At 41.7% G+C, this 17,752-nt stretch overlaps 1 protein-coding gene across 6 annotated transcripts in view; it reads left to right on the forward strand.

The window, feature by feature from the left end:
* The window catches only part of PBRM1 (polybromo 1), a 196,262-nt gene that overhangs the window by 112,768 nt on the left and 65,742 nt on the right, over positions 1-17,752 (forward strand). The gene's annotated exons all lie outside the window — the stretch shown is intronic.

Below are 17,752 nucleotides of genomic sequence, written 5' to 3' on the forward strand. Positions count from 1 at the left end.
AAGTTTCTGCCACATCATTCAATGGTATGGTTTTGTTCATAGGCACTGTGGAACAGACTAGTAGATGGATGATATTTTGGTTAAGCCACGTTCCTATGAGGAAGTTTTTACTTTAATTTCATCAACCTAAAACTGTTGCTTTGAGTCATTTGCCAGAATATAGAAATATTTTGACAGTGGGAACTTCTATCACAAACTTGATCATTTCTTATAAACCACAAGTTCATATAAATACTGAGAACACATGGCTTTCCAAAAGTTACATTAGCCTTTAGCACCAGACCTCCTTGGTAGGTTTTTCCCCCCCTTAGTTAAGAAAATTAATTGATTTGAAGCAATGTGTTTATAAATGATGGCATATCAAAAAAAGAGGAGGTGAAAGGAACCTGGTTGATGAGAATAATAATTTTACCAGCATAGGGCTGGCTCCAAAAACCAACAACTTTGCTACCAGAAGGGATACATTTGTTTGGGATGGTAAGGAGTGAGGGATGGGATTCTATCTCTGTCTTTGCCGACTAAAAATGGGAATGAGTGGGGTGAACCTGCCAGCCAAAGGTGATGGTTAGGATTGAGGAAGATACTGGAAATGAGAGATCCATAGAAAGCCTAAGAGAAGCTCTCTACACATAACTGCTGACTAGAAAACTGTATGTGTGCTGGGGAGATGCAAGAGAACCTGGCAAAAAGCAAAATCCAAGGGATACTTCGAAACCAGCTGCAATTTTGAATGCTTTCCCCAACCCACACACTGATTGATCAGCAGAGGGTGAAGCTACACAGGCTTGAATTGTTTGAGCACGAAGTTTGCTTAAATCTTCAGCTGACCTACTAGCTATGCAGACACAACAATCGCTAGTGTCAGATGTCTTAGAATACCTGTAATGGTAATCTCCGAAGGAAAGGAGAGAAAAAAATGGGAGAAAAAATATTTGAAGACATAATGACTGAAAATATCTCAGATTTGATGAAAAACATTAACCTATAGATCCCAGAACCCCAAATAAGATAAACTCAAAGAGAAACACATCTTGTACATTTCTCCAGTGATGGAGAAAATCGTGAAAGCCACCAAAAAGACTGTGTACAAAGAAACAATCTGACTTCTTGTAAGAAATAATGGAGACTAGAATCTAGTGGAGTGCCATTCAAAGTGCTGGAAAAAAAAATTCTGTGAGCCAAGAATTGCATCTAATGAAACTGTCCTTCAAAAGTAAAGTCAAGATAAAGATATTCCAAGCTAAAAAAAGAAAAAAGAAAAAAAAATTTCACTGCTAGCAGACCTGTCCTATAAGTAATACTAAAAGAAGAGCTTCAGCCTAAAGAAGAGCTTAGACCAGATGGTAACTCAAATCCACAGGAAGGATTGAGGAAATGGTAACTATCTGGGTAAATATAAAAGACTCAGTATAAATGTACTTCACTTTTCTTAATTTCTTTGAAAAACAGACTCTTTAAATAATTTTAAATATATTTAACTATATTAGTATGTTTATAACATTTTTAGGTGTAATGTATGTGACTGATAGCACAAAGGAAGGTAAGGCGTGGTGTTACATTGGAGCAAAGTTGCAATATTTAACAAAAATTATCAATATCCATAGCAGTTTGGCATTGCTTATGAATTCCAAAAATAGATTTTGGATTATGTTTATAAACTGGTCTGTTTCTCTGGGCATATTAGATTGTATTAACTTCAGAGGTTTCCTTTTTACTTGATTAAATTATGAGTAGGGCTTTGGTTGGGCTGCATTGTAGGATGTTGAGTCCCAGCCCACTTTTGGGCTAGTACTCACAGAGAAAATGACATGGAAGAGGAGAGAGTTGAAATTTTAATGCTGGAATCCTGGGAAGTAAATGCATGGTGAAGGAGAACACAGTGGAAGACAGTTCATTAGACAGGATCCTGTCTAAGAGAGATGAGCTGTTTATCTGATAGTTTGCAGCTGCTGAGACCAGGGCCCTGAGCAACTGAACCCAGAAAGAAACAAACCCCGGGAGAGAGACTAGACTTATCTAGTCCTACAGCTGAGATTGGAAGAAGCTGGGACCACAGAGCCTTAAGAGGAAGAAGGAAGGCTGAACCCTCACAGGCATCGCCTGCCATGTTGCTCCAACACGTAGCAAATGACTTTGGGTGAGAAAGTACCTTTTATGTGTACCTTGAGTTAGACTCTTAGGACTTTGTGACTGTAAGCTTTTACCCCAAATAAATACCCTTTATAAATGCCAATAGATTTCTGGTGCTTTGAATCAGCACCCCTTTGGGTGACTAATGGAATATCCATCTGAAGTCCATCATAGTCATGATAAGCTGAGGTGCATATTGTAATATCTAGAGCAACCACTAAAAAATAGTAAAAAAAAAAAAAACACACACACAAAAAAACAAAACATCAGGACAGGAATTAAAATGATACATCAAAAAGGGGAATGGGAATTGGATGTGGCTCAAGCAGTTGGGTACCTGCCTCCCACATGGGAGGTCCCAGGTTCAGTTCCCAGTGCCTCTAAAGAAGACATACAAGACAGTGGGCTGACACATGGGCTGGCATGGCAAAATGACACAACAAGCAGGGGGTGTTTGTTGCTCAAGTGATAGGGCACCTCCCTCCCAGGAGTTCCTGGGTTTAGTTTCGGGTGCCTCCTAAAAAAGATGAGGGAAGCAGACTTGGCCCAATGGATAGGGTGTCTGCCTACCAGATGGGAGGTCCATGGTTCAAACCCCGGGCCTCGTTGACCCGTGTGGAGCTGGCCCATGCTCAGTGCTGATGCGTGCATGGTATGCTGTGCCATGCAGGGGTATCCCCAACGTAGGGGAGCCCTACATGCAAGAAGTGTGCCCCGTAAGGAGAACTGCCCAGCGCGAAAGAAAGTGCAGCCTGCCCAAGAATTGCACCGTACACACGGAGAGCTGACAGAACAAGATGGCGCAACAAAAAGAAACACAGATTCCCGGTGCCGCTGGTAAGGATAGAAGCAGTCTCAGAAGAACACACAGAGAATGGACAGAGAGAGCAGACAATGGTGGAGAGGGGGAGAGGGAGGGATGGGGATAAATAAATCTTTAAAAAAAATAAAAAAGAAGATGAGTAGACAGAGAGCAGATGGCAAGCACAAACAATGAGAGGGAGGAGAAATAAATCCTTTAAAATAATATATCAAAAAATACTTGCTTAATACAAAAGAAGGTAGTAAAGAAAAAAAAAGGAACAGAAAAACACATGATGTATAGAAGACAACCATATCAATAATGACATTAAATGTGAATATATAAAACACTCCAGTCAAAAGGCAGAGAATATCAGACTAAATTTAAAAAGCAAGATCCAACTACATGGTGTCTACAACAGGTATTTTAGATGTAGTGACACAAGTAGAGTGAAAGGAGAAGGACGGGTAATATTATACCATACAAACAGTAACCATAAGTGAGCTGGAGTGACTTTTTTTAATATCAGACAAATGGACATTAAGAGAAGTAGTACTAGGGGAAAAAATGGTCAATACATGGGGAAGATGCACTATTTATAAATGTATATAAAGGTAATACGCAGAGGACTTCCGGGAAGATGGCACATTAGAGAGACATGAGACTTGCTTTAGAAAAACAGAGGACAGGCAGAAATGGCCTGGGGGAAAAAATTCTAGGGTTTAGGACACCAGGGGAGGCTGGATGCCATCTAAAAGAAGGAGGGACCCGGGAAAAGAATCTTTTTTTTTTAAGATTTATTTTATTTTATTTCTTCCCACCCCCTCATTGTTTGCACTTGCTCTATCTGTTCTTCATCTTTTATTTGTTTAGGAGGCACTGAGAACTGAACCCAGGACCTCTGATGTGGGAGGGAGTCACCTAATCACTTAAGCCACCTCTGTTCCCTGCTTTGTTGTCTCTCTCCTTTTTTTCCTCATCTGTCTTGTCGCATCAGCTCACTGTTCCTGCCTGTTGTGCCAGCTTGCTGTCCTGCTTGTCCTTTTTAAGAGGCACCGGGAACCTCTGCTCCCTGCTTTGTTTTGTCTCTTGTGTCATCTTGTTGTGTCAGCTTTCCATGCCTGCCCATTATGCCAGCTCGCTATCTTCTTTAGGAGGCACCAAGAACTAAACCATGGACTTTCCATGTGGTAGGCAAGGGCCCGATCGTTTGAGCCACATCGCTTCCCAGGAAAAGAATCCTGATGGAAAGACTGTGAGCAGAAGCTGCAGCTACTCCTGCCGGCACCCTTCTCCCATCCTACGAGCAGACAGTTTTGAATTCTCTGACCTTGGGGCAATGGCTACAGAAAGGGGGGGATTTAGGGATCCATCTTCCCAGGAAACAGGAGAGAGAGGGATGCAATGTCAGGCTGATTTAGCTTTTGACCAACAAATTTGGTCTGCTGTGTCCCATGAGCCCTTCCAGGCCAGGTGAGGCCACACCATTGTTTGCCCCAGGAGCCTGCATGGACTAAAGCCATCCAACCCTCTGAGTTACCCTCCCTCCTGATCAGGACTGGTTGTTGAGGACGCAGAGGGGAATGGAGTTATTTCCAACCTGGGAAAAGGAAGGGGGCTGCCAGCAGAAGTTGGAGAACAAGTTATGACAAAGTTTGAATTCTGAGGCTATGAATAGCCTCAAGGCAGGAGCCTCTGTCACCGTGTTGCAATTGGTGTTTCAGGAAACATACTCCAACCAGACTTTTACCAAAGAGGGCTTCCTAAGAGTGCCAACTTCTGACCGATTAAGGAAGTGCATTTGAGGAAATTTGAAACTAAATGAGGGGCTTTTTAAGGCCTTTACAGCCTCCCTCCCCAAGGCCCTTGGAAGCAGGCCATTATTAGGTCCACGACCCAGATTTGAGCAACCATCAGGGACAATCCTAAAGACTTAGAACAGGTTAAACCAAGAATCTAAGAACAATAGTAACACAACCTCCTTCTAGTCTACTAAATCCCTACCCAAGAGAGAGAAATGGAGCAACTGTGTAAACTCACCTTAAATGCCTAGACATTAGCAAAAAATTACAAGCTATAGTAAGAAAATGGAAGAAAATGGCTCAAGCAAAGTAATATAGAAAAGTCCCAGATGACAAACAGGATTTGAAACAACTAATCAACGAGAGTCATACAAATTTCCAAAATCAAATTAATGAGTTGAAAGACATTATGGCTTAGGAAGCAGATGTGTCTCAAGCAGCTGAGCTCCTGCCTACTACATGGATGGTCCTTGGTTCGTTTTTTGGTGCCTCCTGGAGAAGACAAGGAAGACAGTGAGCTGGCATGGTGAGCTGATGCAACAAGGTCACACAATGAGATGACACAACCAAGAGACGCAGTGAGGAAACACAATGAGAGATCCAGCGGGCAGGAAGCAGAGGTGGTTCCAGTGACTGGGCACCTCCCTTCACATGCAAGGCCCCAGGTTTGGTTCCTGATGCCTCCTAAGAAAGAAGACAAGCAGGTAGTGAGTGCAGACAAAATGTGGGGGAGGGCAAATAAGTCTTTAAAAAAAAGAAAGATATTATGACTAAAGAAATAAAGGACATCAAGAAGTCAGTGAGTGAGTACAAAGAGTAATTTTAAAAACTGAATGGAAAAATAAGAGATCATGGGAATGAAAGACATAGCTGAAATAAAAAACAGAGGAGCAGATGTGACTCAAGTAGTTGAGCTCCCACCTCCCACATGGGAGGTTTTTGATTCAGTTCCTAGTGCCTCCTGAAAAGAAAAGAAAAACACAAAACCAACTCAGGGAAGCCAGTGTGGCTCAGTGGTTGGTTGACCGCCAGCTTCCCACATACGAGGTCCCAGGTTCAGTCACCAGCCCCTGGTACCCCCCAAAAAATACACCACACATTAGAAGCATACAAGAGCAAACTCAAAATGATAGAGGAAAGAATAAGTGATACAAAAGACAGAACTGCTAAAGTTGAAGAGAGATAAGAACAGAGAGAAAAGAATGGGGAAAATTGAGCAGGGGCTCAGGGAGTTGAATGATATCGCAAAGCATAACAATGTACATGGCATGGGAGTTCAGAGGGAGAAGAGAAGGGAAAAGGGGCAGAAAGTATATGTGAAAAAATAATGGCTGAAAATTTCCTAACTCTCATGAAAGAAATGAATTTACATGTCCAAGAAACATAGTATACTCCAATCAGAATAAATCCAGTTAGACCTTACTCCCAAGACACATACTTCTCAGAATGTCAAAGATAAAGAGAAGATTCTGTGAGTAGCAAGGGAGAAGCAAACGACATACAAGGTATGCCCATTAAGACTTAGTGCAGATTTCTCATCAGAAACCATGGAGGCAAGAAGACAGTGGTATGCTACAATTAGGATACTGAAAGAGAAAAATTGCCAACCAAGAATTCTTTTTTTTTAAATATGCTTTTTAATTTTTTAGAGAAGATACTTAGATAATATAAATATTACATTAAAAATATAGTGGAATCCCATATGCTCTGCTCCCTACCCTTCCCACATTTTCCCACATTAACAACATCCTTCATTAGTGTGGTCCATTTGTTACAATTGATGAACACACTTTGGAGCATTACAATGAAGCGTGGATTGTAGTTTACACTCTCCCGTACAATTTTGTAAGTTATGGCAAGATATATGATGGCCTGTATCTTCATTGCAATGTCATTTAGTACGATTCCCAAGTCCCAAAAATGCCCCCATATTATACCTGTTTTTCCCTCTCTCTCCCCTCAGAACCTCCGGTGGCCACTGCCTCCACACCAATGATATAAGTTTTTCCATTGCTAGAATTCACAATAAGTCTGCAGTAGAATGCCAGTAAGTCTACCCTAGTTCCTCATTCATTTCCCAATCCTGACTATTCTGGTGGAAGGGGGTAGTTGTGCAGTGGATAGGCATGACAGTGATGCAGGGATGCTATTGGGTTGGGCAGTGCTGGTTTCTAAGGGGGGTAGGGTGAGGAGGGTGAGTTGCACTGTTCATGGAACTTCAGGGAGGGGTGTGGGAGGGAGCAGGTGAACTCTGGGGATTTGTGGGTATGTGGTTGAAACTACAACATTGGGAATGTTCTTTTGGCCACTATGGCAGGGGAGGGTTACTGGTTTAGGGTGTTGGATATGGAGGACATGCGGGACAGGTTTCACCTGAGGCAGGCCTCTGGGGAGTGTGTGAGTGTTCATCTCGTCATAGTGGGTTGTATCAGTTGGTGGAGACCCACTTAATGAGTGGGAAGGTGTTAGACTCCCATCCTGGGGAGTCCTGCTATGTTCCCAACCAAGAGTTCTTTATCTGGCAAAATTGTCCTTCAGTTATGAAGATGAGTTAAAATATTCACAAGTAAATAGAAACTTAGAGAGTTCATAAAGAAGAATCCTATTTTGCAGAAAGTAGTAAAGGGACTCTGTGGCAGTTTGAGATTATTTTATAAATCTCAAAAAGAGACAGATGATGTTGTAAACTAATCTTTTCCTCTGGGTGTGATAGCCTTTATATTAAATTCAGTGAAGGGCCTTTGATTAAGTTTACTTGATAAAATCAATTTCAGTCTTCTGATTGGGCTATATCATAAGGTATAACTCAGGTTTGATCCTTGCTCCCTTGGCGGGTTGATATAAATAGACACTCATTCAGGAAGACACACGGGAAGAGAGATGAGCCATTTATTCAGATAACTTTGGGAAGAGAGCCAAGACTGATCTAGGAAACCCTGAGAGACAAGCCCTTTACCAACTTGCAGCTGAGAGAAAGGAAGTCCAAAGGGAAGGCTGAACCCTCACAGATATCATTGACCGTCTTGCTTCAATACGTGGCAACTGACTTGGGTGAGAAAACAAACTTGAGTTGGACTCTTTACAGCCTTGTAACTGTAAGCTTTTACGCTCAATAAATACTCTTTATAAAAGCCAAAACATTTCCTCTACTTTACATCACACCCTTTTAGTAGGCTAGTACAGAGCCTTAACAGCCCAAAAGAAAAAGCTGGGAGAAAGAGACTTGGAGGAAAGTGTAGAAGGCAAGATTAGGAGAAAGGATAACCAAATTATTAAAAAGACAAATAAAAATAGGATATGACATATGAAAACCAAAGAATAAAATGGTAGGGAAACGGACTTTGGCCCAGTGGTTAGGGCGTCCGTCTACCATATGGGAGGTCCGCGGTTCAAACCCCGGGCCTCCTTGACCCGTGTGGAGCTGGCCCATGCGCAGTGCTGATGCGCGCAAGGAGTGCCGTGCCACGCAAGAGTGTCCCCTGCGTGGGGAGCCCCACACGCAAGGAGTGCGCCCGTGAGGAGAGCTGCCCAGCGCGAAAGAAAGTGCAGCCTGCCCAGGAATGGCGCCGCCCACACTTCCCGTGCCGCTGATGACAACAGAAGCGGACAAAGAAACAAGACGCAGCAAATAGACACCGAAAACAGACAACCAGGGGAGGGGGGGAAATTAAAATAAATAAATAAATCTTTAAAAAAAAAAAAAAGAATAAAATGGTAGAAGTAAATAATGCATTTACAGTAATATCACTGAATGTGGATGCATTAAACTCCTCAATCAAAAGATATAGACTGAGAAGTGGATGTGGCTCTGGGGACTGAGCTCCTGCCTACCATATGGGAGGTCCGTGGTTCAGTTCCTGGTGTCTCCTAAAGAAGACAGCAAGCTGGCGTGATGGGCAGGCACAGCAAGCTTACACAAGCAAAATGACACAATAGGAGACACAAGAAGAAAAACATAATGAGAGATACAACAAAGCAGGGAACAGAGGTTCCCAGGGTCTGCTAAAAAAAACAAGTAAAACAGCTGGCGCCATGGGCAAGCATGGCAAGCTGATGCAATAAGATGAAGCAACAAGAGGTACAAGATGAAAAAACATAATGAGAGACACAACAAAGCAGGGAACAGAAGTAGCTCAAGTGATTAGGCACCTCCCTCCCACATTGGAAGTCCCAGGTTCAGTTCTTGGTGCCTCCAAAAAATAAAAAGACACAGCACACAGCAAGTGTAAACAAGGGTTGGGGGGGGAGGGAGAAATAAATAAAATAAATCTTAAAAAATATATAGGCTGCCAGAATGGATTAAAAAACAAAACAAAACAAAACGTGAGCCATCTATATGCTACCTACACAAGACTCACCTTAGACTCAGGGATACAAACAAGCTGAAAGTGAAAGGTTGGAAAAGATATTCCATGCAAACAGTGACTGAAAAAGAGCAGGGGTAGCTCTACAAATATCAGACAAAACAGATTTTACATGTAAAAAAGTTATAAGATACAGAAGGCCATTATATGTTAATAAAAGAGACAATCCATCAGGAAGATGTAACAGTCATAAATATCTATGCACCTAGCCAGGGTACCCCAAAATACATGAGATGAACTCTGGCAAAACTGAAGGGAGAAATAGACATCTCTACAATAATAGTTGGAGTCTTTAATACCCCATTCACATCATTAGACCGAGCCACTAGACAAAAGTTCAACAAGGAAACAGAACTTGAACAAGACAGTAAAGGAGTTATATAACGCACATACAGACCGTTGCATCCCAAATCAGCAAGTTTTACATTCTTCTCAAGTGTTCATGTATCTTTCTCCAGAATAGACCACAAGTTGGGTCACAATGCAGGTCTTAATAAATATGAGCAGATTGAAATTATACAAAGCACCTTCTCAAATCATAATGGAATGAAACTGGAAATCAGTAATAGAAAAGGGGAAATTTTGCAAATGTGTGGAGGTTAAACAACACACTCCTAAACAATCAGTGGGTTAAAGAAGAAATTGTAAAAGAAATAAGTAAATATATTGACACAAAGGAAAACGAGAGCACAACTTAAACTTATGGGGGGAAGCGGATGTGACTCAAGCATTCAGGCACTCGCCTACCACATGGGAGGTCCTGGGTTCTGTTTCCGGTACCTCCTAAAGAAGACAAGCAAGACAATGAGCTGATGTGACAGGCTGGCACAGTGAGCTAACACAAGATAACATAACGGGATGATGCAACAAAGAGACACAACAAGCAGAGAGTGGAGGTGACTCAAGCCATTTGGCCCCACCTTCCCCCATGGGAAGTCCCAGGTTTGGTTCCCAGTGCCTCATTTAAAAAAAAAGAGGAGCATGCAACAGATACAGAGAGCGCAAACAACCAGGGGCCCGGGTGAAATAAAATCTTTAAAAAAAAAACAACTTATGGGATACAGCAAAGACAGTGCTGAGAGAGAAATATATAGCCCTAAATGCCTATATTTAAAAAGAAGAAAGAGCTAAAAGCAAAGAGCTAACTAACTAACTTGAGAAACTAGAAAAAGAACAGCAAATCATTCCCAAAACAAGCAGAAGGAAAGAATGACAAAGATGAGAGCAGAAATAAATGTAATTGAGACCAAAAAAACAATAGAGAAAATGAACAAAACTAAGGCTGGTTCTTTGAGAAGATCAATAAATTGGCAAACCCTTAGCTAGGCTGAAAAAGAAAAAGAAGATGCAAATTAATAAAATCAGAAATGAAGGGGGGAACTAACGGCTGATCCCACAGAAGTAAAACCGATCATTAGACGTATTATGAAAAACTATGTGCCAACAAATTAGACAACCTAGGTGAAATGGACTAATTCCTAGAAATGCACAAACAACCTGCGTTAACTCTACTAGAAATAAAATCAACAAACCAATCAATTTAAAGAGGTCGTTTCAGTCATCAGAAAACTCTGAACGAAAACAAGCAAAATCACCTTCAAATATTTCCTCACCTTCACTACCATCAGCCCAGGGTGTAGTCAAGATGTTGCTTTAGGAAACCACAGAAGCTGAAGCCCTTGCTTGATGTTTGTTCAGGAATTGTTACCTTTCTTCTTCTCTTTAAATTGTTTTTTTTTTTTAAGTTAGTTTAAGAAAAATGACAATGAGCAGTCACCATAATTAGTTTAGCTTTGTGTCCCAAGCAAATGACCTAAGGCTGTCATTGTGACCCTTGATTTTGTCCCTTGAAATGTCTGATGATCCCCAAGCTTCACTTCATCGTGTGTTGCAAAGGAGCAGGGACAGATGGACCCTCTGGGAAGAGCTCTAAGGGATCAGCAGTGAAGCCATATTTGATCTACACCAAGAATCCCGATCGGTCTTGAGAGGTGTTTTAAACGTCCAGGGTATCCTTCAACCCAGGAGTCTGAGCACATCACAGAGGCTCATGGCTGCCCTTTAATGCCCTCTCCCGCAGCCCCACTCAGCTGGAGCTGTCTTCCAGACAAAATCTCCAGTGCCTTATGGGACAGCAAGGACTAGCATACCTAAATCATGTCTAGGAATGAAGAGTAGAGCAGGCCCATGCCTTTTTCTTGAACTGTGCTAGTCTCTGAGACTTTTTAAACCTGCCTCCCACCAAGGCATCTGGAGGTGTGGCTGAGGTTCACAGTTCTTCTCTAAATTGACTGTATTGATAAACCCTGAAGGAGAGCAAGGACTGGGAAAGTTGCTTTTTTGCCCCCCACTTTTTTCTCATTGGTGGTAGCTACTGGCATTCAAAGAAAACTCTGTTGGGAAGCGGACTTGGCCCAGTGGTTAGGGCGTCCGTCTACTACATGGGAAGTCCACGGTTCAAACCCCGGGCCTACTTGACTGGTGAGGATCTGGCCCACGCACAGCACTGATGCATGTAAGGAGTGCTGTGCCATGCAGGGGTGTCCCTGCGTAGGGGAGCCCCATGCGCAAGGAGGGCACCCCGTAAGGAGAGCCACCCAGTGCGAAAAAAGTGCAGCCTGCCCAAGAATTGCGCCTCACACACAGAGAGCTGAGGCAGCAAGGTGACACAACAAAAAGAAACACAGATTCCCATGCTGCTGACAACAACAGAAGCGGACAAAGAAGAGAACAGACAACTGGAGTGGCAGGGAGAAGGGGAGAGAAATTTTAAAAATAAAAGAAATTACAAAGAAAGCTCTGTTATAACACCAGCTGGATACAATTTTAAGGAACTGATGCCTCAGAGTTAAAATTCCAGTGATAACAAATTAAAATATCAAAATGTCCAGGTTTCAATAAAAGATCACAAAACATACAAAGAAAAAGGAGGTACTGACCCAGGCATAAGAGAAGATTAAAGCATTGGAAACCATCAGTGAGGAGGACCAACCTAAGAACATAACAAAGACTTCTAAAACATGGTCCTAAATATGCTTAAAGAGGTAAAGGAAAACATGGACAAAGAACTAAAGGAAATCAGGAAATTGGTAGGTGAATACAAAGAGAATATTAATAGAAGGAAATTATGAAGAAGTACCACAAAGGGCTGAAGACCACACTAACAGAAATTCCCTAGAGGGTTTAAACAGCAGATTCGAGCAGAGAGAAAAACTTCAAGTGAAGTTCTTATCATCATCTTATCATCACTTATCATTTGTGATCTTCAGGATAAGAAATGAAATCATCTAGTCTGAGGAGAAGAATAAAAAAAGTGAACACAGCTTGAGGAACCTATGGGACACCGTCAGGCATACCAGTATACACACAGTGAGCGTCCCAGAAGGAGGAAAAGAGAATATTTAAAGAAATAATGGCTAAAAACTCCCTAGTTAAACAAAAGACATGAATATACACATCCAAGATGCTCAGTGAACACCAAACAGGATAAACCCAAATAGATCTACCCATGTCATATTATAAACAAGTTGTTGCCAAAGAGAAAGAAAATTTTTAAAGTTGCAGGAGGAAAGCAATACATCACACACATGGGAACCCCAATAAGATACCTGCCAGTTCATCATCAGAAATCATGGAAGCACAAATGCGATGGGATGACATTTAAAATGCTGAAAGCAAAGCATCATTAACCAAGAATTCTGTATAAGGCAAAACCGTCTTTCAAAACTGAAAATGAGATTAAGACATTTCTAGATATACAAAAGCTGAGGAAGGTGAAGTGGACATGGCTCAACCGATAGAGTGCTCTTCTACCATATGGAGGGTCCAGGGTTCAATCCCCAGGGCCTCCTGACCCATGTTGTAAGCTGGCCCATGCGCAGTGCTGCCACATGCAAGGAGTGCCAAGCCACACAGGGGCACCTCCGTGTAGGGGTGCCCCATGCACAAGGAGTGCGCCCCACAAGGAGAGCTTCCCCTTGTGAAAAAAAGCACAGCCCGCCCACAAGTGGCACAGCACACATGGCGAGCTGATGCATCAAGATGACACAACAAAAAAGAGATGCAGTTTCCCAGTGCCGCCAGATAATGCTAGCAGATAGAGAAGAACACGCAGCGAATGGACACAGAGAGCACAAGGCGGGTGGGGGGAAGGAAGGGGAGAGAAATAAATGAAATAAATCTTTTAAAAAACAAAACAGGAAAAAAAAAAAAAAGCTGAGGAAGCTAGACCAGTCTTATAACAGATGCTAAAGGAGAGTTCTGCAGATTGAAAGGAAAGGACAAATAGATTGAAGCCACGTGAAGAATAACGATCTCAGGTAAGGGTAATCACATGGTAAATATAAATGCCAGTATTATTGCATTTTTGGTTTATAATGCCACTTTTTTCTTCCTCCTGGATCTAAAATGCAAATGAATCAAATTTAATGATAAATCAGTGGTTTCAGACTCATAGTATATAAATGCATAATTGTGACAACTTCATAAAGGTGAAAGGTATAGAAACATAGTGTATACTATTTGAAGTTAAGTTGGTATCAGAACAAGAAAGAGGGAAGCAGACATGGCTCAACTGATAGAGCGTCTGCCTACCATATGGAGGGTCCAGGGTTCAGTCCCCAGGGCCTTCTGAGCTGTGTGGTGAGCTGGCCCACGCACAGTGCTGCTGCACGCAAGGAGTGCCCTGCCACGTGAACAAAGCGCAGTCCACCCAGGAGTGGCACCACACACACAGAGAGCTGACGCAGCAGTTGACACAACAAAAAGACACAGTTTCCTGTGCCGCCTGATAATGCAAGCAGACACAGAGCAGACAGTTGGGGGAAGGGGAGAGAAATTTAAAAATCTTAAAAAAAAAAAATAGTTATGGATTTATAATGTGCATTTAAGCCCCATGGTGATGGCAAAGAAAATATTGGAGAATATGCAAGATCATACATTCAGAAATTAAGAGTACAGGTTGCCAGGGTGGAGGGTATGGGGAACAGAAAGTTAATGCCAATGGGTGTAAAGTTTCTGTTTGGGGAAATGGGAAAATTTGGGTAGTGTAAGATAGTGAGGGTACCCACAACATTGTGAATGTGATTTATCCCATTGAATGGTGTGCTTGGGAGTAGTTGAGATGGGAAAGTTTATGTTGTATATATGTTTACACAATTTAAAAAAAAATTAAAGAGTAATCAAAGAGACAACAAGGGAAGTAGATGTGGCTCAAGTGATTGAGCACCTGCCTGCCACTTGGGATGTCCCAGGTTTGGTTCCCAGTGCCTCCTAAAGAAGAAAAACAAGACAGCAAGCTGATGCAACAAGGTGACTCAATAAGAGACACAAGGAGGAAAGCATAATGAGAGGTACAGCAAAGCAGGGAGCAGAGGTGGCACAGAGATTAGGCACCTCCCTCCCACATAGGAGGTCCCAGGTTCAGTTCCCAGTGCCTTCTACAAAGGAAGATGAGCACACAACAAATAGACACAGAAAGTGCAAACAACAAGGGGATGGGGAGAAATAAAATAAAACTTTAAAAAAGAATAACAATGATAAATGCAATATGTGATCTGGGAAGGGATCTAAAAAGTAAAGTATAGGTTAATATCCTTGTTCTTCAGAAATGTACATGGCAGTGTTGGATGTTCAAGGAGCATGATGTATATATCCTGCACTTAAGTGTTCAGAAAATAGATTGATCAGTGGATAGATAGATGCACAAACAGACAAATGGATGGACAGATGGATAGCTGTCTTGATAGATGGATGGATGGATAGATAAAATGATACAGTAGAAGAGTGGATATAGCTCAGTGGTTGAGCACCTACTTCCTGTGTGGGAGGTCCTGGGTTCAATTCCTGATACCTCCTGGAAAAAAAAGGATACAGCAAATGTGGTGGTGTGTTAAATTGGTAGTTCTGGGTGTCTGGGGTATGAGGGGAGGGTGTTGGAGTTCTCTGTATGAGGTTTGTATTATTTTTGTAACTGTCCTGTAAGTTCGAAAGTATTTCAAAATAAAAAGTTAAAACAAACATTTTGAAGCTAGAAGATAATGGAGTAACACACAGAATTCTAAAGGGGAAATTCCTGTCAACTTAGAGTTCAGTCAAACTGTCAAGTACAAAAATGGAATAAAGACTTTTCAGACATGCAGGACATCAAAAAGTTATTTCTCACACATCTTTCTTAAAGCGCTATTAAAGGGTAGAACTAGTAAAGAAAAAGAAAGGAAGATATTGGATGAAGCAAATAGAGGTTCCATAGCAAAAGAAAGAATCATCAGGAAAGCGGTTGTGGCTCAATTGATAGAGCATCCGCCTACCATATGGAGGGTCCAGAGTTCGATCCTCAGGGCCTCCTGACCTGTGTGGAGCTGGCCCACGCACAGTGCCAATGCGCTCAAGGAGTGCCCTGCCACACAGGGGTGTCCCCCTTGTAGGGGTGCCCCATGCACAAGGAGTGCGCCCTGCAGGGAGAGCTGCCCACGTGAAAAAAGCGCAGCCTGCCCAGAAGTGGCACCACACGCACACAGGGCTGATGCGGCAATATGACACAACAAAAAAAGTGACACACAGTTTCCTGGTGTCACATGACAAGAATGCAAGTGCAAGTGAACACAGAAGAACACACAGCTTGTGGACATAGAGAGCAGACAACAGGGGGGAAGGGGAGAGAAATTAAAAAAAAAAAAAAGAATCATCAGAGTGACTGTAAAGAGAAATCCTAGAGTGACAGCCAAATACCAAGCATATAGGGCAACCAGTTCAGATTAGAACAGGAAGTCAGCTCATGAATGTATATCTCCTATAGATAAACAAAATTGATGGATTGTTTGAACATGTCAGGAGGAGAGTTCTTCAGAGAGTTTGGAGTTGAATTAATAATTCAGTCTTTTGTAAGCGGTTTCTTTACTATAAGCAACAAGGAGAAACCAGACCACAACTTCAGTGTGCTTTGCTTGGAAATCTCATCTAAATATCCAGTATCACCATTTACAAGTTTTGCTTTCAACATGCTGCAGGAGAGAATTTCACTGAGCTTTCTGTCACTATGTAACAAGGATCCCCTCTCCTCCAGTTTCCAATAATAAGTTCCTTGTTTCCTTTTGAGCTCTCAGCTAGGTCCATTTTTCTACTAGCAATCTGTTCAAGACAATCCGGGCTTTTTCTTAATGTGCTCCTCAAAAATCATTCAGTCTCTGTTCACTGCCCAATTCCAAAGCCACTTCCACATTTTTAGGTATCTGTTACAGCACCTCCCTTAACCAGGTACCACAATCTCATCTAAATTTAATCAGTTCAAAAGTCCCAAATTTCATCATCTAAGTATCTAAATTAGGTATGGGTAAACTGTAATTATAATCCAGCCTGTGTCACAATTCCTCTCCTGCTGTAGTCCCGTGAAACTAAAGAAACAAGTTCTCTGCTCCTAAAATACAGTGGTGAGAGAGGCTAGGGTAACAGTTATAGACATTCCTGTCCAAAAAGGAAGAAATGGAAGGAAGAAAAAAGAAAAGTCACTAGTTCTAAGCAGTTTTGAAATCCAATCAGGCAAACTCCATTGGCTTTCAAGGCCTGAAACTTCTCCTGTGGGGCTCAATACTGCCCTCTAAATCATCTTTGTTCATGAAAGGTAGCACATACTTGTAGCTGAGTAATTTTATTAGCCTATTTCCTTCCTCTAGAAATTTAGGACTTCTGTCCTTTCTAGTCCATTTGGTTTCTGTTGGTATAAACTTCCCTGGAACCTTGTTGAGTCTGCCATGTATGTCATAGGGATTGACTCAGTTAGTCAACTAACTAGATAACATTTTTCACCAAAATTATCAAAACTTTAAAATAATTATGATGGCAGTGTTAGAGAATGGAAAAACAGACCCCCTTGTACTCAGATGCCTTTTGGAGGGTGGTTTGGAATATACATTTTTAAAACATTTAAAATAATTGTTTAAAAAGAGCTGAAAAGTAAATTAAAATTAAAAAAATGAAAGGATTGTTCCCAGCAGTTCCACTTATGGAAAATTATCCTAAGGGATTAATCAAAGATTGGATAAAGATGGTGACATATCAATTTAAGAACTGTTAGGTACATTTCAATTTAAATGTGGAGTCTTTCTTTTTCGAGTAGTGAAATTGTTCTAAAATTTTTGAAATGATATATATACAACAATGTGATATTATAAAAGCCATTGATTATGCACTTTGGATAGGTCATATGTTATGTGACTATATTGCAATAAAACTTTAATAAATAATTGTGCAGAATAAAAAAAATACATAACTATAACTTCAAAAAAAAAAAAAAAGAACTGTTAGGGAAAAAAACAATTTCAGAAGCATTAAGATGAAAGAGGGGAAGTGGAGTTACCCCAGTGGATAGGGCTTCTGCCTACCACATGGGAGGTCTGCGGTTCAAACCCCGGGCCTTCTTGACCCGTATGGAGCTGGCCCATGTGCAGTACTGATGCGCTCAAGGAGTGCCGTGCCATGCAGGGGTGTCCCCCGCATAGGGGAGCCCCATGTGCAAGGAGTGCGCCCTGTAAGGAGAGCCGCCCAGTGCAAAAGAAAGTGCAGCCTGCCCAAGAATGGCGCCGCACACACGGAGAGTTGACACAACAAGATGATGCAACAAAAAGAAACACAGATTCCCGGTGCCACTGATAAGGATA

The sequence above is a fragment of the Dasypus novemcinctus genome, unplaced genomic scaffold (assembly GCF_030445035.2).
Source record: "Dasypus novemcinctus isolate mDasNov1 unplaced genomic scaffold, mDasNov1.1.hap2 scaffold_157, whole genome shotgun sequence".
NCBI lineage: Eukaryota > Metazoa > Chordata > Mammalia > Cingulata > Dasypodidae > Dasypus > Dasypus novemcinctus.